Source organism: Tiliqua scincoides, chromosome 12 (assembly GCF_035046505.1).
Source record: "Tiliqua scincoides isolate rTilSci1 chromosome 12, rTilSci1.hap2, whole genome shotgun sequence".
NCBI classification, from domain to species: Eukaryota; Metazoa; Chordata; class Lepidosauria; order Squamata; family Scincidae; genus Tiliqua; species Tiliqua scincoides.
Window position 1 is genome coordinate 6,445,267 of NC_089832.1, and position 22,263 is coordinate 6,467,529.

Here is a 22,263-nt window from a genome sequence, read left to right on the forward strand (position 1 = left end):
GTTCAAAATAGGAAAATGCTCACTGTCTGCACTAGATCTCTGACCATTATTAATATTCATTTCATGATTATGACTGAAAATAATTTTGTCACGGAGGGTGCCAAAAATTTATGGCCCCCAGGTGCCAAATCACCTTGGTGCACCACTGCCACAGATGAATGAATTGCCAGTCTCTTGCTAAAAGAAAGTAGACCCATTGCAGGAATAATACAAGCTGCTAAGCTATAAAGCACACACGTGATCAAAAGAACACAGTGGAAGAACCAGAGGCTGGATTCGCCTACCCGTAATATTTGCAAATGGTTTGCCCAAATGCCACCTGCAGGTATTATCTCTGGCAGGCACGGACATCAGAGTGGCAAACTCCTGTGGGGACTACAGAAGGATGATTGCCGAGGCACTGGCAAGCCTGCAGCACTTCTGGCGCTGATGTCAAACATGTCAGAATTAGTGGATGTGCTAATTGGCATCCACCAGGCCTGATGAATGGGCTAACAAATCTAGCTGGAAACTGAGCACTCAGCTCATTTCAAAAGATGCGCTGAGTGCAAGCTGACAAACAAATTCAGCTGCCACCACCGCATCACCTATCACAAGACATGCATACACACAAAAAATAAACCCAACCCAGAGTTGCTTTCTCCAGAATTTCTGTTATTTTGTTGTTGCTGACGTCGTCCCTGTGCAACAATCGCTCCTTAGCTGATTATTTTGCTAGTCAGTTGACTACACTTCCAAAAGGCTCCAGTCTCCACACACAGTCCTTGTGTACACACAGATGCATACATGCACAGCAAAAGAGAAATTCAAAGTCAATACATATAATCCTTAGTAGAAGCTTAATCGCATCAGAGACTTTTAACCATCCTAGTGTGCACACTGCATTACAGCAGCCACATTTTAAGGAGATGATCCTCCCCTCCTGCAGTTCTTTTCCTGTGAAAGTTCAACATTAACAAGACTGGCATCTCCAGGAAATGAAATGTTTCCCGCAGACAATTTTCTCATTGTGCAACATTTATAGCAGGAGTTTAAAGGAGACTGTCCTGTACTGATAGTCTGTGTGGATCAGTACAGTGGAGCCTTGCTTTGCAGTAGTAACCTGTTCCAGAGACACCATTCTATTCTGAAAATACTGTAACGTGAAAACCCAACAACACATTTTTTTTCTTCGTTCCAAGACCTCAGAAGCTTATGTTTCTGCCACAGAACTATGCTATTTCCCTTACTATTCATGTTGGTCATTCTCTTCGGCACCTTTTCCAGGGGTGTAAGGGAGAGAGGGCTGGTTCAGGTCCAGGAGGGGGTCGGGTTTGGTGGTGCTGGCCTACACTGCATCCTATTCACCCTCCCAGGCCTGGAAGACCTACATGGGGCTTCTTGGACTTGAGCCAGCGATTTTGCTGGAGTAGATCCAAATAGCCCAACTGAGCAGGCGGGGACTCAACATGGGGTAAGGGAACAAATGTCCCCTTTCTCCCCCAAGGTCTTCAGCCTGCTCAGTCCCAGTGCTGGATACAGCATGGGCCGTGTGGTCCTGCTGCAATGGCACTGCTTAGGATAGGGTTGCCCATGTCTTTGCCAATCAGCACCCAGAACTCTGCCTGCTCTGTAACCGAACCTGTACACTGCTGCTGCCTCTAGGAGAGGCGCAGCATGAGTCCCCAGTTGCCTTGTGATCATGCCCACGTGGCATGATGGCACCTGTGTGGTGCTCAATGTGCATTATAGTCTTCTGTTCATATGATCACATAGCCAATGTTCTGACGCCAGGCTAGAATAGTCTGTTTCAGTGGTGTAGCTAATGACCATGTAGCCTGGTGGCACGCACAAAATGTTGCCCCAGAAGTGATGTCACAACTGGATGTGACATCACTCCCAGGCTTTTTAAAAAGCGAAAATTGGGAGGAACCCACCTCCCTGCCCCCCCCAGCAGCCCACCACCCACTTGCTCTGCTGCCTCTCCCCAGTCAGTGGTGTAGCTAAGGCATCTATCTCCAACCCAGGGTCAAAGAAGATTTTGTAGCCCACCCACCCCCCGCATGATAAAATCAAATTTAATTAAGGAAATAAATAAAAAGTTATTGGTTCCATGCTGTATCATAATAACATCTCATTGGCACTCAGAACAATCAGTCTCATAGGTCAGTTTGGAGTTAAGCAAATCCACTTTTTGTTCCACAAGGCAGTTGTGTTTTCGTTTTCCGTTTAATTGGCCATAAAGTTAATAATAATAATAACAATAATAATAATAATAAATATATTTATAAATATAAATATAATAAATATTTCTATTTAATAAATATATTAAATATAATAATAATAATAATAATAATAATAATAATAAAAGATATTCCAGTGCAGTTGTTTCATTGCACTCTGCATTAAATTACCTTTCCAATGATATTTAACATGATGGTATTATTTGCACATACCAAGATTTTCACAATTTTGGTCACTAATTGGTCACTAATGTCAAGCTCAGCTTGTTGCCCCCCTAAAGCTTGATGCCCGGTGCAACTGCTACCCCCTGCAGCTCCTTAGCTACGCCACTGGTCTCTTTTCTCACTGAGCAGATATACAATTTCTGCACATTAATCCATCAGACACTGACAGAGAGAAGGCTCGTGGAGGGGGGAAAAATCCCAAACCCAGAGTTTTCAAATGCCTCTCCATTTCACCAAGAAGCAAGAAGGTAGATGATATATTGCAGCAAACAACATGTGAAGAGCTTCCAGGATTCCAGATTCTACAGAAAGGCTGCATTTCAGTTCCTCTTGAATAAACCTCTAAGCTCTATTACAGACGCTTGAGATTATGTTGTCATAACTACATCTTTGTGTCTGAAATGAAGAGTGGGCTCTTAGGTGCTGCTCTTTTTATTAGATAAAAATCCTTTCAAAATTGGTAAATTAATGGCTATGTACCAGATGACAGCCACAGAGGAAAAAAGGAGAACAGGTAGAGGGCAAAGTTGCCTATGTAGTCTTCCAGATCAATTGATTTAAAACAGCCACTGTGCGTGTGGGCCCAATCCTATCCAAATTTCCAGCACCAGTGCAGCTGCAATGCAGCCCCAAGACAAGGGAACAAACATTCCCTTACATTAAGAAGGCCTCCATAACTACCCTCCCACCACAGGACACAGCGTACACCCCATTGACACAGCTATGCCAGGGCTGTAAAGTTGGATAGGATGGGGCCCTGAACAAGTGATTGAGTGAGCCCATAAGAACATAAGAACAGCCCCACGGGATCAGGCCATAGGCCCATCTAGTCCAGCTTCCTGTATCTCACAGCGGCCCACCAAATGCCCCAGGAAGCACACCAGATAACAAGAGACCTCATCCTGGGGCCCTCCCTTGCATCTGGCCTTCTGACATAGCCCATTTCTAAAATCAGGAGGTTGTGCATACACATCATGGCTTGTACCCCGTAATGGATTTTTCCTCCAGAAACTTGTCCAATCCCATTTTCATATATAATAAAAGTATGAAATGCAATAACACATCCAAGGCTGAACCTAAGCTTAAAATGTTTTTTATAAGAAATGCTCGGTGCAGTAACTGAACTTGGGCCAAAAGACCCCTCTTATAAAGTCAGTGCATGAAAAATTATGTCTTTACCCATTTTCATTCACAAACCCCAACTGGTGCATGGAGAAATGTGGACTGGGGGATCCATGCCACCCTGACCTTATGGTGAAACTGACATGGTAATTGCCATGTCAAATACTTGACTGGCAAATCATTTATCACACCAGTCTCATCTAAGAACTGTCTTAGGGCTAGAAATTTTAGGGTCAGAAATTTTTTTTTCCTGCTCCTGAGTCAGGAACTATACATGTGCCATTCCAGACAGATATCCGGGACAGGTAGCAGGACTGCCAAGAAGAGGGGGTAAGTGTATGGGAAGGAAAGGGCAACAGGATGTGCAGCCTAATGTACAATCAACACAATCCTATGCACATCTACTCAGAAGTCCCACTGTGTTTGGTGGGGCTTATATACTTCCTATGAGTATAGGACTACATCCTAAAACAACTGCACATGCAATTCACAATACTGTGTATACTGCTGTTTGTGTTTTGAATAGGGGAAATTATGCACAAGGAAATTATTCCTTCCAATAATGTAGTTGTGGTGGACAACAATTACTGGGTCCTGGCACTGTGAGAACAACATATTGACAATATGTCCAACATAGGAGGATACATATGCCAACACGCAATACCAATGTGTAGGAAGGCAGGAACATCTACAGAAAGAGAACAGGTTTCCCACATCCCTATCAAGAACTGATGTTACCACCCATGACTGTTCCTGAAAATTACCCCACCCTTCCATTCCTTTGCCATGTGCCTGGTCTGAACACATTGGGTTATTTGCACACCAGTGTCTGTCACCTATCCCCACAGCTATGCACTTAGAAGAGGGGTGTCCAAACTTTTCGGCAGGAGGGCCACATCATTCGTCTGACACTGTGTCGGGGGCCAGGAAAAAAAGAATTTATATTTCAAATTTGAATAAATTTACATAATCTTACATAAATAAGTATATTAGAGATGGTACTTATATGAATGAATGAATGAATGAATGAAAGGCCTTGCACAAAGCAAGGCCAACCTTTCCTTCTAAACAGTGGAGGGAGCCCTCATCCCACAGCTCATCCCAGAGGTTGAAGAGTCACCCTCATGCTGAGAGCAGTTGTGTCAGGTCAGCATGGGCTCCAGCAAGTCTCCTGAGGGCCAGAGGCTCAGTGGAGACCAGGGGCTCCCTGTGGGCCGGATTGAGAGTCCCCGAGGGTTGCAAATGGCTTCCGAGTCAGGGTTTGGGCACCCCTGAACTTAGAAGACCGAAAACACATGTGCTTGCTGAAATCCTGAAGATGGCCAGCAAAATATTCATATGGCAAAAATGTATGGCTTTTTCACTTCTGCAACCTGTTTTAGATACAATATATTCTTTGAAAAAAGAAGAAGAAATTGTTCTACCATCAAGTAAGTGCAGGAAATTCTTCAGCCAGATAGATATTTCTAATAAACCTTGGGAAACATGCTCCCAGCACTCATTCCTATGTCTCTATAGCTCTCAGATAGCATCTGCCTTCAGACAGTTAGATTGCAGTGTGGGCTGTAGATTGTCAATTATTAGTAAAACGGGGAGGCACAGTAAATGGGCAATTATTTGGTAAACTGCACTTTTCACTCTAAGTAGATGATTTTTTTTTCCCTCCAGCAGAGCAGTGAATTTTGTAGCAGGGAATTAGCATCTCTCTATCCACCACACATATTCATCTTTAGATGGAGCAGACAAAGGGAAGGAGGATTGCCCTGACTGACCCTGCTGGTATTTCACATTACATGTGAAGCAAAAAAAGCAACTGCGGTGGGAGCATCCAAGATTCACTCTCAAACCTGGAGCAATGAGTAGAGAGTTTTGTATAACTGACATCACAGTTTATATTTACACACACTTTTGTGCATGTGAACCTATTTGGCTATCTACTATACACTGCAAGGCAATGTTGTTTGCTATACAATAAAGGTTGATTTTATGTTATTACCATAACAATAGATCTCTAACTACACATCATTACCATGCTGCATCCTCTACACTAGCTTTCCATTGTCTGCCAAGTACACTTCGGTGGTGCTGGATTCAGCTCATAAAAGCTCTCACAAATGTTTTTGTCCCCACAATAACCCCTTTGGGCATATTTGCACTGCAAGCATAGGCCTTGACTTATACACACCAGTCTACCTGTGATGGCTTCCCCACCACCACCCAAAAAAAAAATTTATTGGAATTGCAGTTTTGTTGAGGGGAGTTGCGATGCCTAGTTCTACCCATTCCCTCATAGACATCACTTACTAGGATTTCCAGGAAAAAGGATGACCATTAAAACTAATGTTAAGGGCTTAGCTGCACCAAGCATTTATGTCTACCAAGCACACCCTCACAATCTATGTGCCAAGTTACAAAGAAAGGGCATACATTAGCAGCTTCTCCCCAGTTGCTGAGTTGCCCATCCTCTAAAGCAGTGCTTCCCAAAGTGTGGGTCATGAGCACAAGCACAATGGGTCATGATCTGGGCCCTCCAACCCACCCTTGAGCTGGTTTGGCTTCAAAATGGAGTGATTCCAGAAGTCCCATTACTTACCAGAGCTTCCAGAGGCTGTTCCTAGCCTGGAGACCCACTCTACAGACTTCTGTAGGCTTCATAACGGTCCTCAGAAGCCTATGTAAGCCACTTCCAGTTTGCTTCTGAAAAGTGGAAGTGGCTAATGGAAGCTTCAGAGCAGAGGCTTGTAAAATAGGTTGCCAGGCCAGGAGAGGCCCCCAGCACAAGCAGGAACGTTGTAGCCCACCACAAAGGACAAGGTGGGTCATGTCGTCACAAAGTTTGGGAACCTCTGCTCTAAAGCATCCCCAATATCTGGGCCTTTTCCTTAAGTGCTGCAAAACTCTGAACTAGATGGCATGGCCAGCTCTAAATCAAAGACCTTCCAGCACCCAAGGTTGTGCACCAAATGATGGCTCACTTTACTCAAGGATATGCCAGTCACTGCTTCTGCTACACCCTCCCACTCCCTGGATTCAAGAAGGAAGAAGAAAACTGGAGGACCTCTTCCACTCTGTTTCCCTCTTCATTTTCCAATCTTGGAACTTGACAGCCCAATCCTATGCATGTCTATTCAAATGTAAATCCCATTATAGTCAACGAAGTTTACTTCCAGAAAAATGTAGACAGGATTGTAGCCTCAGTCAGCTTCAAGGAGGTGCCTGCCCACTGTTTTGATAACTCACTTGCTTAGTGTCAAGGCATCTTCAAAATAACTGCCTGTTTGAAATTTAAGATCCAAAAACATGTTAATGGAGTTTGTTTTCCTCAAAAGACAAATCGAGGGAGCCAATTATTACATGCAGTTTATAGATCGCAACAATCAGATGTCCAGTTGCAGGAGACCGTTGCTTCCAAGGCCACATCAGCCAAATGGTCCAGTTGTTTGTTCCAGAGTCAGTAGCTGAAGCAGCCAACATGTCCACCAGAGCCATGGGGAAGTTAAAATAAAAAGCTGGTGCGTTTTAAGAAAAGTAAATATTTTATGGAGTTTCAAAAGTGCACAGGGGGATAAAGAAAGACACTTTAGTCAAAAGACATCAAAGGACAGGGGGGAAAATACTTTGTATCACTTAGCCAGGACTTGTTTTAGCAAAGCTGAGAACAGTAATTCCCAATTTGTGTGCTGCAAAAAGTACATTCTTTAAATAATTAAAAGGCTCCAGAGATTTGAAAGTACCCACCCATGGATGAAGTTCCCCATTGCTTCTCTGCATGAATTCATTGCCTGGACCTTGGCTCTTTTTCCTATCATTGTTCCATTGGGGGGACTGGGTCGTTATTCAATGTCATCATATAACATTGGATCATTCAGGCATTCCCAGTGCAGAATTACAGAAGAATTGCCAACTCTGATGGAAGGTTGTTAGTTGCCTCTCTGCGTGAATCTTGAGGCAGAAGCAGCAAAGCCAACTGGGGAAAGGAGACTGAAAACTGGTGGGGGTGTTCTGTGTTCCACACAAACACACCAACTGCTTCTGCTAACTGTAAGCAAGAGAGAAGAAGCTTTCCTCCAGGTCCACGGACAGAGAACATGATAGCAGAGTTGGGGTGGTCAAGGAAATACTGTTTCCAATCAAGTTGTGGTGATGGTGGACATTGCCTTTCTCCACCTTTTCCACCACTTAACAAGGAGGGAGAATCAGAAGTGGAAATCCCAAGATCCTACCCCCCCCCCAGCCATTTTTGAAGACACAGTGGACAACTGGTAGAGGAGACGTAGGTAGGTGGTAGAGAAAGCACACAGGCTTATGCATACCAAAAACAGGAGAGTGGATTTGAGGTGCTGCTTTTGACACTGCCTTGGCTTGGATCAGACCTATTGCTGGCTCAAGACAGTGGTTCATAATGAAATGTATTGGGTGCGTTTCACGGAGGGTGTGCAATTCTTACCCCTAAAGGTGTACTTTATGACCATGACCCCGAATGAACACACACACGGTTCTTTGGATTTTTGGAGAGGCAATCAACAGATGACAGGAGAGTTCAAAGGACTTCTAACGTTTACTCGTTTGCAAACAGGACCTCCACACACACGTGGAGGACCACGAAGGATTACAATGATGCAGGTTTTATAGGGTCTTTTAGATAGGGGAGGTGGACAAGAGGACACAAAGAGAGAAAAAGTATCCAGGGAAAAATAACATACAGGCAGACACACAAAACAACATTTGGCATGTTATCAGTACAGGATGTTGATCTGAGGATGGCAATTCAATACACATGGGCAGTTTGTTTACAGAGTTATCCGTTAGCGGGGGTCTGGTACTCTGACTCATCCCTTTTACCCTAACCTTTTTATCCTCATTTGTTGATTGCCCTTATCTATGACCTTTCTGTTCACCCTTGGAGGCCCATACCACAGCTAACTGGTTCTCTGAGAGGGATAGCTTTTGGTCAGAGAAGAGCCTTACGGGTGAACTGGGCATCTTGGGATATTTCCATATTGTGAGCTGGGCATATTGATATCAACCATAAGAGTGTATCTACCCATCACTGCCCCCCCGTACCTTTCCATTAATAGCACAGGCTTCAGAACAGGGCCCATGAGAGGGGGGTGCAGGATGTAATTTGTACCCAGGGTCAGGGTCAAAAAGAGTGCACAGGAACCAAAGGAGGTGGCCCAGAAGTGTTCTGGGATCTTACATTTTCTGATCTCACCAGGGCCCATGAGAGGGGGTGCAGGGCATACATTGTACCTGGGTCCAGGGTAAAAAAGGACCCGGAAACCAATGGAAGTGAGTTAGAATTTTCCTGGGATCTCAGCAAGTGTTTGCATATATTGTGTGAAGACTAGCATTAACATTTGGGTAAGTCCACATAGTTTTATATATTGTGATTCATACAAATTAAGATCCAATGATTGTAAGAAATTATGGCAGCAACTGTTACCCTGCACATGCCTGATCTTGTCTGATCTTGGAAGCTAAGCAGGGTCAGGCCTGGTTAGTACTTGGATGGGAGACCGCCTGGGAATACCAGGTGCTGTAGGCTTATACCGTAGTCTTTCGAGACTGAAGGTTGCCAACCAAGAAATTATGATCCGATGGAGAAGGAAAAGGACCCCAAAGAATCTTTGTACCCCTCAAAAGGAGCCCCAGAAACCTTTGTACCCCCTGATAAAATTCCTCTCAGAGGCCCTGCTTCAAAACATCATAAGGATATGCTCTGAAATTCCACCACCTCCGTTCAAGATTGAGCTTAACCACATATTCACCCTTCAGGTTCTTTAAACTGGCCTGGAAAAGCACAACAGTTTACAGAATTTTTTTTTTTCCCTGCCTGGTTTTCAGTGAGTAATTCCTAGCAAATAGAACTGATTAATTTTTCTGTTCTTCTAATGTTTACACACAGATCATACTGTTCTCTAATTTATTCATTACTCAAATTATGCAAACATTTTGTCAGCTTGGGCTGCAAATATTTCGAATTGCAAATTGTGACTATTACATTCAAATGGAAAGAATGCAATTTGTGCGACAATAGAGACAATAAGCCGACTAATTTGTAGATGAGCCAATTTATATAATATACGCAACTGACCTAGCTAATTAGCACTAGGAGGGTTTCTAGTTATTAGTGATGCTTATCACATAATAACATTTCACACAAGATACTAAGGTACAAAAACAAGATACTAAGGTACAAAAACAAGAGTAAGGGTACCCAAGCAGCACTACATAGCTTGTACAAATGACTGGAGGCTGGTTAATTGCTGTATCTTAATCACCTGATGACTATGATTAGTGATTAGTAGGGGTGAGCCACAACCATGAATTTACCCTCCCACATTCTCTCTCCATTTGCAGTGCTTTCCAATGAAATCCATTCACATGGTAAGATGCTGGTCATCAGGTGCAGATTATCCAAGTGGCAGGCAGGTATGTGTGAATCAAGCCCCTAAATGCAATTACACTGAAATTCAGCTCTTTTGTCAAACTACATACAAAGACTTGTACATTAACAGTTCCCAAAGGTTAAAAAAGCCACCAATGAAATTTTGGGTGGTGGTGAGACTTTGGGTGGTTGACATACATTGGCTGTGCTTCTAGCACATGATGAAAGTGAGAAATCAGCCCCAGAAAAATTAGCAGCAAAAGTCCGTTGGTATACTGACTTACTAACATACTTGAGAATCATTGCTATGGAACTTCTTTATATCCCTAAGGCTCATGTAAAATCTCTGTGTGTGAAAGCAGAGTCCTTTTTCACATCCTTTATCAGCTAGTAGTTCATGCAAGCTGACAAACCATACACAGGCAGACATTAGTCCTTGTCAGGTACAAGGAATACTTCTAGTAAAAACAAAAAGTTGCATTTTTTGGCTCACACAGGCTCATGAAGACACACACACACACACACACACACACACACACACACACACACAGAGAGAGAGAGAGAGAGAGAGAGAGAGAGAGAGGTTAATGCTGGAGGACATCATCTTAACACATACCCCCATAACCCCCAAATTCATCATAAGTGAATGATGTCTTCACTACTCCTGTAGTATGAGAAGACCCAGAGCTCTGCTCCCTCTCAACTACAGCACTGCACGCACGCACGCACGCACACACACACACACACACACCCACCCACTGTGGCTTGCTAAATATTCCTGTCCCACAAGACAGAAATATATAGTGAAGTTCCACTAGAAATTTCTCCAGCGCAGGCTTCATTGAGATGAATGGACCTTGACACAAACCTTTTCAGTCACATCCATAGGAACTGTGCATGAAAAAATTCACAATTTTTTTCCTCGATGGAAAGAACACAATTGGTGTACACAGTACATTGGTGTACACAGTAGTGAGATTGGGGGGGGGGGAGGTCATAATTTTGACATTAAAAGTTTCTCTCTATTCACTCCTGCTGAAAAAGAAAACAACTCTTTGTTATTGTGACTGACCATTATGAGCTCAAACATTTTATCAAGGTACAGTCATTGAAGCTGTAGTTGCTGATCCAGGCTGCCATTTAGGGTAGGGGGTTGGATCCCCTACACTTGAGACCAGATGCAATTATTCCTTGTAAGTACATACATTTCTTGCCAGCACACCTTCATACTGATTGACTATTATACAGTATTAAGTCGGTCCATGTGCCATGGTGCACCTACAACCACAAATTCTTTTGCATAAAAAGACCCATTTTTAAAAGACTACAATAGTTATTAGGGGTTGTTCAAAAATAATCACAACATATACTTTTTAAAATTCACATTGCTTTTCTTGCACTTCACTTCTTGATCTGTAAGCCTTTCGACTCTGCTGAGAATCTCTGCTCCCTCCCCTGTCCCCCTGAAATGGCACCCACACCGTCAATTTTTCAAAAGAGGTTCTGTTCTGTAATTCCATATACGAGCAAGCATCCGTTCATTTCCAAATCCATGGCAAGATTTTACTAGATGCTTTCTCCATTCTTTTACTTAAGATACATTTTCAGCCCATTTTTTTTTCCAAAGAAAATAAGCTCAATTTGCTGTTCTGAACCACTTGTGCAATGGTAATTTGAATAAAGCTTTCCTACACACAACTTTCAGCATCATTTATATAGAACTTCAGCTGTGGAAAAACTGGCTTACAAATACAATCCTTATCTTGTTCCCTCTGCTTGCTTCCTTAGTGTTCCTCAATCATATGAGGAAGATCAGAAAGACTAATTAATTCACAACTGAGTCATCTTTATAAGTGATTGCTCACTGATTCCCCATGAATTGGTGTCTCTTAAAGTCTGCCTTGGAAACAAGCCCACAAAGGTTTCTAGTCCAGTGGTTTCCAAACTTTTTTGAGCAGCAGTTCTCAAACTGTGGATCCAGGACCCACCAATGGGCTGTGGCCCAGTTTTTGGAAGTTCGTGAAACTGACAGGACAGATTAGGCTATATGCAACAAGGGTTAAACCAGCTGGAGGGAGAGCACTGCTGCCCAAGCACCATTATAGCCACACTTCTTGGCATTTATAAATCAGGCAGTAGCCTCTAGTGCAGTGTTTCTCAAACTGTGGGTCGGGACCCACTAAATGGGTCGCAAGTCAATTTCGGGTGGGTTCCCATTCATTTCAATATTTTATTTTTCATATATTAGACTTGATGCTACCATTATATGTGACTGCATTTGGGGACATGTTACAGATCTGTACTTTTAACAGGCTACTTTGTATATGCTTTTAACAATGATAGTACATGGAACTTACTCCTGGGTAAGTGTAGGTAGGATTGCAGCCTAGGGTTGTTAAAAATGTTCCTGCTTGATGATGTCACTTCCGGTCATGACATCACTTCCAGTGGGTCCCAACAGATTCTCATTCTAAAAAGTGGACCCCAGTGCTAAACATTTGAGAACCACTGCCCTAGGATCTCTGAATCAGTTAATCTCAAACTTTTCAGTTGAGGAAGTGGCCAAGAGGGTGTAGCTTGCCTAAGGCCACTTAGTGATTTCATGCCAAAGATGAGATTTGAACTGGGAATTTCCTGATCTTCAGCTCAGTCCATAAAAGTCACTAAGGGCCCAGTCTTAACCAACTTTCCGGCCCCAATGCAGCCACAGTGCAGCAACGAGGTAAGGGAACATTTGTTCCTTTACCTTGAGAAGGCTTCCGTGACTCCCCATCCCCTGCAGGATGTAGTGCACACTCCATTAGCACAGCTGCACCAGTGCTGGGAATCTGGATAGGATTGAACCCTTAGTTGCAGCACTTCTCAAACAGGAATTAACAACATTCTGTGTGGAACCTCTCCCTCCAGCTCTGCTGATTCAAACTGTCCCCTCCCCTAGTAAAAGATGCAATGCGCATGGATGCCGGGAAAGAAACCGGAACACCAACTTTCTTCCAGTTTTAAAATGCTTCCCCAACTTAATTGCCTAGAGACCATTATAACCTGCAACAGGTGATCAAACTTGCTTTAAAACTATTGCTCATTAAGAACATGTCTTCATTGGCAGGAGGTCTGGTCTAGAGGGTAGAGCCTCCATTCGCCTGAAGATTAACATCCACAAGGTCGCCAGTTCGAGGCCACCGACACCATGCGACCTTGAAGCAGCTGACAAGCTGCAGCCGAGCTGTTTCATCTGCTCGGAGCGTGGGAGGATGGAGGCCAGAATGTTGAACCAGATCGGAGTGTAACACCTTGAACGTGGTGGTTCTTGAAAGAGAGAACCTTCTTTCAATTTGTAAAAATCCCTGTGTGCATTTAATAAGCCTGCCTGTGTAAACCGCCTTGAATAAAGTCTTGAATAAAGACCAAGAAAGGCGGTATATAAATACTGTATATTATTATTATTATTATTATTATTATTATTATTATTATTAAATGGAAAGAACACACATCTTACCAACCTAAGTAACAAAATATTGGCAATATTTTGTATTTTGCAATTAGTGGCCCCTTGAATCGATGAATGAGGAATAGCCCTTCTCAAAGCTAGTTAAGGCTTTTGATTTTATTGTAGGACTGGCAATAAAAGTGCTCCTGGGGCCAAGTTTGGTGGCGGAAAGCACAGACTCCAAAGGTTTCAAAAGGCTCAGAAGAAGCAGGCTAAATTAAGTGTTTATCTGGCAGATCCTTGTTTGCTCATACAATAATGCATGCTTTTTTCCACAGTAATTGGATGAACTGCCGAAGGCACTCAGATGCTGAATCGTAAGCACAATTCTCTTTTGGTGGGAAAAATCAGGAGTGGGGGGAGGGAAACAAAGTTGAGAGTCAATTTTCAATGTCAACAAGCCTCCACCTTGGTAAGAGTTGGCCATGGTTCAACAAGGCATTAATTGCACAGCACAGAGAGTTTTCTGCTAGCTGAGAACAATGCATAGGAGAAACACCTATACCCACCCACTCACACAAAGAAAGTAGCAGTGGTTTTAACACCTATTCAGTCATATGCAAGGTCTCTAAAAATAATAGAAGCTCTTGTGTGGGGAGAAAAGGAATTCTTGTTTTCCTAAGAAAGGTGGTGCTGCTTAAATTTAAAGAGTTAAAACCACAATGGATAACAATCTGCTGGATCAGGCCAAAGGCTTCCTGTATCTCACAGTGGCCCACCAAATGCCCCAGGGAGCACACAAGATAACAAGAGACCTGCATCCTGTTACCACTTCCTTGCGTCTGGCATTCTGACATAGCCCATTTCTAAAATCAAGAGGTTGCACGTACTCATCATGGCTTGTAACCCAGAAATCTTCCAGAAATTTAAAAGATCCCCCTTTAAAGGCATCTAGGTCAGATGCCATCACCACATCCTGTGGTAAGGAGTTCCACAGACTAACTACATGCCAAGTAAAGAATATTTTCTTTTGGCTGACTCTCCTAACTCTCCCAACACTCGATTTTAGTGAATGTCCCCTGGTTCTGGTGCTGCGTGAGAGGGAAAAGAGCATCTCTCTATCCTTCCCGTGCATAATTTTGTATGTCTCAATCATGTCCCCCCCTCAGATGCCTTTTTTTGAGAAGATATACTCCTCTCACCACAGATATACTCCTCTCACCATTGCGCCCCTGCATCTGGAATCCAGAGCATCTGGATTTGTGCATCTGGATTTGTGCATCTGAACACAAAGCGCAACACGTAACCACAGTGACTAGCAACCATTGATAGATGCATCATGTGGCAATGAATTCCACAGACTAATTATGTACTGTGTGAGCAAGTACCTCCTTCTTTCCTGTCTTAAATCTCCCACCAGGTAGTTGCACTGGATTCTAGTATCGTGAGAGGGAGAAGAACCCTCTATTCATTTTCTCCTCCCCATACATAATTTTATAAATCACACTCCTGTCTCCCTTTAAATTTCTTTATTAAAAGCTGAAAAACCCAAAAATGTTGTAGCTAAGCCCACTGATCATTTTAGTTACCTTCTTTTGCACCTCTTCCAGCTCTACAATTTGCCTCTTGTGGTGTTGCCATCAGAATTATACGCAGTATACTGAATATGGCTGCACCGTAGATTTGTACAGAGGCATTACAGTGATGCCTGCAAATCAGTCTCAAACCCCCCCCCCCTCTTTCCAAGGCAAAAACTTGCGGCAGCCATCAATACAGAGCAACACAGAGATGGAAGGGGAGCAGAAGGACAGAGACAGGAAAGGCATGAATTTAGAGGAAGTTAGAACTTACAGTTTGGCCAAATCTTATCACTAACAGACCCTTTTTGCTGACAGGCTAATAAAGTGCCTTACTAACCTAACCGCAGGCCAGACACAGACAGGATAGAAACAGAACAGCAAGCATCGCGAAACGGTCAAAAACAAGACTTCCCTTTGAGAGGGTGGGGGCAAGTGCAAAAGAGAGAGCAAAGAGGGCAGGTGCATGAAGAAGGACATTTAGGAAAGTTACCAAAGGGAACTTCCCCTTTTTGGGAGATGCTTTGTTTGAATGACAACTGAAATGTATAAAAACTATCCCACCCAACTGAAGAACGCCTTTCTGAATTGAGCGAGGGGAGCTCTCAGGGGCCGAAGGCATGCCTTGCTAACCAATAAACACCTTTCTAGCCTTCCACTTCTAGTGCAGGGGTGCCCAAACCCCAGCCCTGGGGCCACATGCAGCCCTCGAGGTCTCTCAATGCGGCCCTCAGGGAGCCCCCAGTTTTCAATGAGCCTCTGGCCCTCTGGAGATTTGTTGAAGCCCACACTGACCCGACGCTACTGCTCTCAGCGTGAGGGCGACTGTTTGACCTCTTGCGTGAGCTGTGGAATGAGGGCTCCCTCCACTGCCTGCTGTTTCACGTCTGTGATGCAGTAGCGGCAGCAAAGGAAAGGCCAGCTTTGCTTTGTGCAAGGTCTTTTATAGGCCTTGAGCTATTGCAAGACCTTCATTCATTCATATAAGTTCATCTTTAATATATTCATTTATGTAAACTTATGTCAACTTATTTAAATTTTAAATGTAAATTAGTTATTTTTTTCCCCCGGCCCCCAACTCAGTGTCAGAGAGCTGATGCGGCCCTCCTGCCAAAAACTTTGGACACCACTGTTCTAGTGCTTATTCATTCTCAGCGGCACTGGACTGAATCCACCCCTGTCAGACCAACTGGCTCTGCCCTTCTGGGCAGGGCTACGACAATAGTATTTGCAGTTTCACTCTCAATTCGTTTCTGAATGTTAAGATTCCTGCTCAATCTTCCTTCAGTATCTTCCTCCAGCTAGCACTCTTGGGTACAGGGTGCCAGAAACCATGTCTTACTTTCATCTGGGATGCAGTTTGAACAACTGCAGTGGGCCTACTATATTCATAGATTCAGGTTCTGTGGATTTCACTATCCCTGGGTCCTGAACCTGCAGAGTCAGCTCAACATGGACCCTCTAGAGGCAACTGGAGCTGCACTCCAATTGTCTCCAGAGGATGTTCTAAGGCCCATGGAGGTTGCATAAGGCCGCCTTGGGAGGTCTTAGATGTCACTTTTGGTTTATGGTAAAAATAAGGACTTCCCCAGTCCTCCAAAGGCATTTTACTAACTTTAAATTTAAGTTTCTAAAGCAGTGATTTTCAACCTTTTTTGTCTCACAGCACATTGACAAGAAACTAAAATTGTCAAAGCACCATTATCAGTTGTTTTTTTTACAACTGACAAGGCACACCATTCTGTTGGTGAGGGGGCTCAAATCCCCCAATGGCCCTACTAATAAATGACCCTCCAACAAAGTCCCACGGCACACCTGCAGACCATTCACAGCACACTAGTGTGCCATGGAACAGTGGTTGAAAATGGCTGTTCTAAGGCCTCCTGAAGAGCATTTCATGGTAGGGAGTGGTTGGTCTGTGGAACTCCTTGCCACGGGATGTGGTGACGGCATGTGGCCTGGATGCCTTTAAAAGGGGACTGGAGAAGTATCTGGAGGAAAAATCCATTATGGGTTACAAGCCATGATGTGTATGTGCAACGTCCTGATTTTAGAAATGGGCTATGTCAGAATGCCAGATGCAAGGGAGGGCACCCGGATGCAGGTCTCTTGTTACCTGGTGTGCTCCCTGGGACATTTGGTGGGCCACTGTGAGATACAGGAAGCTGGACTAGATGTCCCTATGGCCTGATCCAATGGGGCTGTTCTTATGTTCTGGGGAGGCCACATGTGGCCTCCACTGGCCTCAGAACACTCTCTGGAGGTGACAGGAGCATAGCTCCCATCGCTTCCCGAGGATCAGAGGGCCCAAGACCTGCAGATTTCATCAACTATGGGTTTCTGTGTCCACAGGGACTCCTGGAATGGAACCCTCACAGATAACGCAGACCTACCTGTATTAACCTTTACTTGACAATACTAAAGATGGCTCTAAATACTCAGGTGTTTGAAAATGCAGAAGCAGCTCATATTTAAAAAATATGGCTGTTTTATAAAGTCAATCACACCTTTTCTTTCTCTCTGTCTTTTCATAAAGATCAAAGTCATTATTTTTAATCACTTGTACCAGCAAGCTCTGCGCAAATAGAAGCAGCAGCATGCATGACTGTGGCTTCTCCCAGGGATTATCGTTATGTCTTTACACTCTGCCAGTGGACTTTTAACAAGGTCCTGTGAAGGCCCACCATCAGGAACATAACAATCTGTTTCGTTTTTGTTTTCTTAGATTGGATGCTCCTTCCTGCCTTCACTGGAATCCTTCCGTTCTTCCTGAGCAAGCCATCAGTTCTTCCTGAAAGGCCTCTGTCCCTCAGATTGTGATTAGCAAGGTCATTAAGAGCTGCAAAAAAATTTCCCCTCCACAAGCACCTCATCTATTGGGTTAGTTGAATAGAAATCCTAGCTGTAACTTCAAATGCCCACTGACCTACCTGCTGCCTTGTAATGGAAGCAATCATCTACCATTTTGCCCTTTTCACATCCTTCAGGTGCCTCAATTCATTAGCATACTGTTAAGCATTTCTGCTATGGCATTGGGGGGGGCGGTGAAAGGAAGGGGAATTGAAATGTCCTGTTCTCTCACCTCATAAATGGCCTGTCTCCATTCAATTCAATGTCCATTCAAATGATCAAAAATTGATCATTTTTAATCAATGCTAATTTCATTGCACTATGAACTTCTTGTGAAAACTGCCACCAACACGCTACGAGGTTGTTGTTTTTCTGATTGCTGCCACTTTTATAAAAATTGTATCACACCACCACATGGTCCAACACAATATTGTAAGCAAAATTCATGCCCAAAACATATAGTGTGTACCAGAGGTCTGGAGCTGTTGGGGTATCCTGTTTTCCAGTTAAAAAATAAATAAAAATGCCCCTAATCTTCAGGAGCATGTAACATTGTTTAAACCCGGAGCATCTCTCTGGGCTTGCTTTTGTTTTGCAAGAGCAGTGCCGTGGCTTATCTCCCTGGGGCTTCATCCCATGCTTTTCCAGCAATAATAGGTTCAGTTTGTGTATGTGCTAGACCCTGCAAGCAGCAGAAGTGCACAGACTAAACAACAGGCAGGAATAAAATGAAATTACATGTGCCACACTAATCCTGCAAAACATAACCACCACAATCTGTGGTATGCAATTTAAGAAGCTGGGGCATGGCTGTCGAAGATTCCAGGTTTGAGAACCACCACACCTTACACAGCCAGCTTTCAAAATTTTATATTGCAGCATAAAAGCAATTGCTTCTTTTAATTAAAAGGAAAAAAAAGTCAGGCTACCGAGAATCACCAGGCAAAAAAGTTATTTTGGGAGCAAAGGATTCTACATTCATTCTATATCCTATAGCCAGGCTACTGACGGGAGCTGGTGGCCAGAAGCAGGCAACTTCCTTAATACAGCTTCATTGGATACTGATTCATTTCTGAGCTCAGTTCAAATTGATGGCATTGACCTTTAAAGTGTTAAATGGCTTGGGACCAGGCCACCCCCTGCGTCCATCCATATGAACCTGCCTGCCTTTTAAGGTACAGTCAGACCTTGACTTTCCTTGCTTTGCTTTTCCAGTTGCTTTCAATTATAACCACATTTCAAATTTTGTCCATTGTTTCCTCTTTCATACAACTTCATCCAACCTTCCATGATGTTCGTCAATGTTCAATGTTCTTTATTTTTCTTTTATTTCTGCATATGTCAGTTATGCATGCATGTGTTACATAGGTGGGTACTCTTTATCCGCCGATTCAGGACTCGCAGATTTGACCCACCACATGTCCTGAACACATGGCTGAGGACCCATTGAGTCTCCTGGACACAACCGGAATCTTGAGCCTCTGCAGACCTCAGAAAGGATTCCAGTCATGTCCAGGAGCATTTCTGAGAGCCACAGAGGCCATGGGCGGTCTCTTGAAAGCCTCTGGGAGGTGTTTAAAGAGCACTTCCAGTTTTCATTGAAACCTAAAATGCCCTTTAAGGGGCAACCCAGAGGCCCTCCAGGGGCCTCGGAACACCCTGCAGATGTGACTGGTCACGTTCCAGTGTGTTCCGGTCACGTTTGAGTACCCTGACTCACAGATTTTATTATCCACTGATTTCTGCATCCACAGGGGTTTCTAGAATGGAACCCCAGGGGATGCCAAGGCACCACCAGCATAGTTATTAACATTTTTCACCAGCCAAAATAAATGTGCAAACTATGACATCCATTCATCCACTTTTGACTTTCACCCTTGCTCTGGTCCCTAACCAGATGAAAGTGAAAAGTAGTCTGCAATTTCCTTCTCGTATCTCAGTCTTGGCTATTGGTGGACATTTGATTGGGATGCAGTAGAAGTCTCTCTCTCTTTGGCCACCTCTAGATTTTGGAATTCCATCCCCGGGGAGGCTCACCATATAACTTCTCTGTTAACCTTTCCCCAGTGTGTGAATATCTTTCTTTTCCAGCAGGCAGCTCATTTGCTACACTTTGGGTTTTTAGTTCATCATGTTTTATTTACAATGGTTTTGCTCTGCCATCTCTTTTTTCCTTTTTGTTTTGTATTTTCTTTTTTATGCTATTTGTTTTATATTGCAATTTGCCTTGGCAGTTTTTTAATGCAAAGGAAAGAAAAAATGCTTATAAAAATAAGTAATATTATGCACTCTGGTCTTTTAATAGGATTCTGATGGTCAAGAAGAGATTCAAATTCTCAACTCGTGGTGTGCGGGGGTGGGTGGGAAATAAAAAAGTAGACAGCTTCATCATCAAAAATATCTGAAACTCTGGGACAGGAAGCGTTGTATACACTTATTACAATCACTTGGGCCACAATGCTGGTGTCACAGTTAGCTTGCATAATGAGAGAAAAATACTGGTTGTGTATAAATTTCTATGCTCCTTCAATTATACAGCCAAGAGGCCACTTGGCAATTAGTTTTAAATTACTCTGTTAAATTACTACCTGTACTGCTTTTGTGAAAGCAAATGTCTTCCACCTTGCTACTCCTGTCTTTGAGATGTACTTCCAGCAAAACCTGAACTTTGGATGTGAACTCCAAGCCAACCACCCCCCATGACACTCAGCTGTGAAAGTTTAACTGCAGCTCAACACTCAACAAGCAACTCCAATTAACCCTAATATAAATGCCAATGGGGTATGCTGAGGTCTTCCTTTGAATAACCTTCCTAATTCCTTGAATTGAAAAGGTGATTCAAAAAAATATTAAATTTTATGCGTACATTACACACAAGCCAAACAAAATAAAAAGAAAACAGGTACTGGAGTTAGGCTTTCAGTTGTACTTTAATTGACCTCCTGTGGAGGAGGAGATCAAACAGCTACACCTCTACAGCACAATCTTAAATTTGTTTATTCAGAAGTAAGTCTGAGTCCCATTCAGCTCTGTGCAGTTTATTCCCTAGAAAGTATGCTTCGGATTTCAACCTCTCTAGAGGTTGTAGACCTCTAACCTTTTGTAAGCAATTACTAGAGATGTTTGAAAATGGTGCCATTTTACTCAGAAGTAATGCCATTGTGTTCAGTAAGACTTAGGCTGCGGTAGCCAACCTGTGACATGTGGACACCTCTCTAAGTGGCACATGCAAAGTCTCCATGTATTTTTGAAAAACATTTAAACAAAGAAAGCACTGCAGCAATTTGTTTGATTTCTTTCATACTCCTTACACAGCATGCCCCTAAGTTTCTAGCGCTGCAATGAGTGCACTCAGGATGCCATGCCTACTCTGCTTAATTTTCTCTTGTTGGAAAACAAGGAGAAAAGCTGGAAAAGAATGATGGACGAGACAGAAAGCCAATAGGGTGATTGCTAGTGAGCTGCATTCCGCTAACTGCCGAGTTATTTGCTTACCCAAGACAACCAGATTAGTGGAGCTCTAAAGAGGCAAGGGGCTGGCAGTAGAAGGTGGTAGATGCAGAGCAGGGCAGCGCAAAGATGGCCAATGAGATCAGCAAAGCCCAGGTGGCCCAACTGACAGATAAACAATTCTCAGGAAAATCATCCACAAAGAGATCCTGGCTAAGATCATTTTTGAGGGTGAGAAAGTAGGCAGGCAGAGGGAGGCTGGGCTGTGCAAACGCGCAATGAATGCACTTTATACAGACCAGTCCCACTGAGCCTGGACCTGAGTCTGGACCTGAGACTCCAGGCAGGCCACTTTAAGCCTCATCAGTAGTCAGCCAGGTGTCTTTCAAAAGTCTCAAACAGGCAATCATACTCCCGTGTTTCTCGCTTTGTAGCTTCTAGCGCACTGAGATATGCTGCCATTGAACTTGGAGGCTCTATTTAACTATCATGGTAAATGCTAAAGATATTTAGGTGAAGTGGCACGTTCAAGATTCTCTACATAAAAAGTGGCATGTGACCAGCTGCAGATTGGCCACCCCATATAGGCTGTAATCCTGTCTTACTCACCAGAAATAAACAACTCTAGTTATTGCCAGTTTCTTTTGCCCTACCAGTTCCATAGTTCACAGGGGTGCCATGAGGTTTTATTGGTACTGGAGAAATCAGTTACGTTAAGAGACTTTATTCCACCATTTTCTACCTTAAAAATTAGAGGAAAATGATTGGTAACTGAAATCTTTACATGCCTTGCAGTTTTGTATTGGCAACCTTCAGTCTCGAAAGACTCTGGTATTGCGCTCTGAAAGGTGGTTCTGGCACAGCGTCTAGTGTGGCTGAAAAGGCCAATCCGGGAGTGACAATCCCTTCCACACCGGGAGCAAGTGCAGTCTGTCCCTGGTCTGTCTCCCTGGCTATGGGCCTTCCTTCTTTGCCTCTTAGCCTCAGACTGTTGGCAAA

The 22,263-nt window shown here is 43.5% G+C and overlaps 1 protein-coding gene and 1 pseudogene across 1 annotated transcript in view; one reads left to right on the plus strand and one right to left on the minus strand.

The window, feature by feature from the left end:
* IL1RAPL2 (interleukin 1 receptor accessory protein like 2) overlaps positions 1–22,263 on the minus strand; it is a 516,704-nt gene that overhangs the window by 459,841 nt on the left and 34,600 nt on the right. The gene's annotated exons all lie outside the window — the stretch shown is intronic.
* Positions 9,001–9,117, plus strand: LOC136663445 (5S ribosomal RNA; annotated as a pseudogene).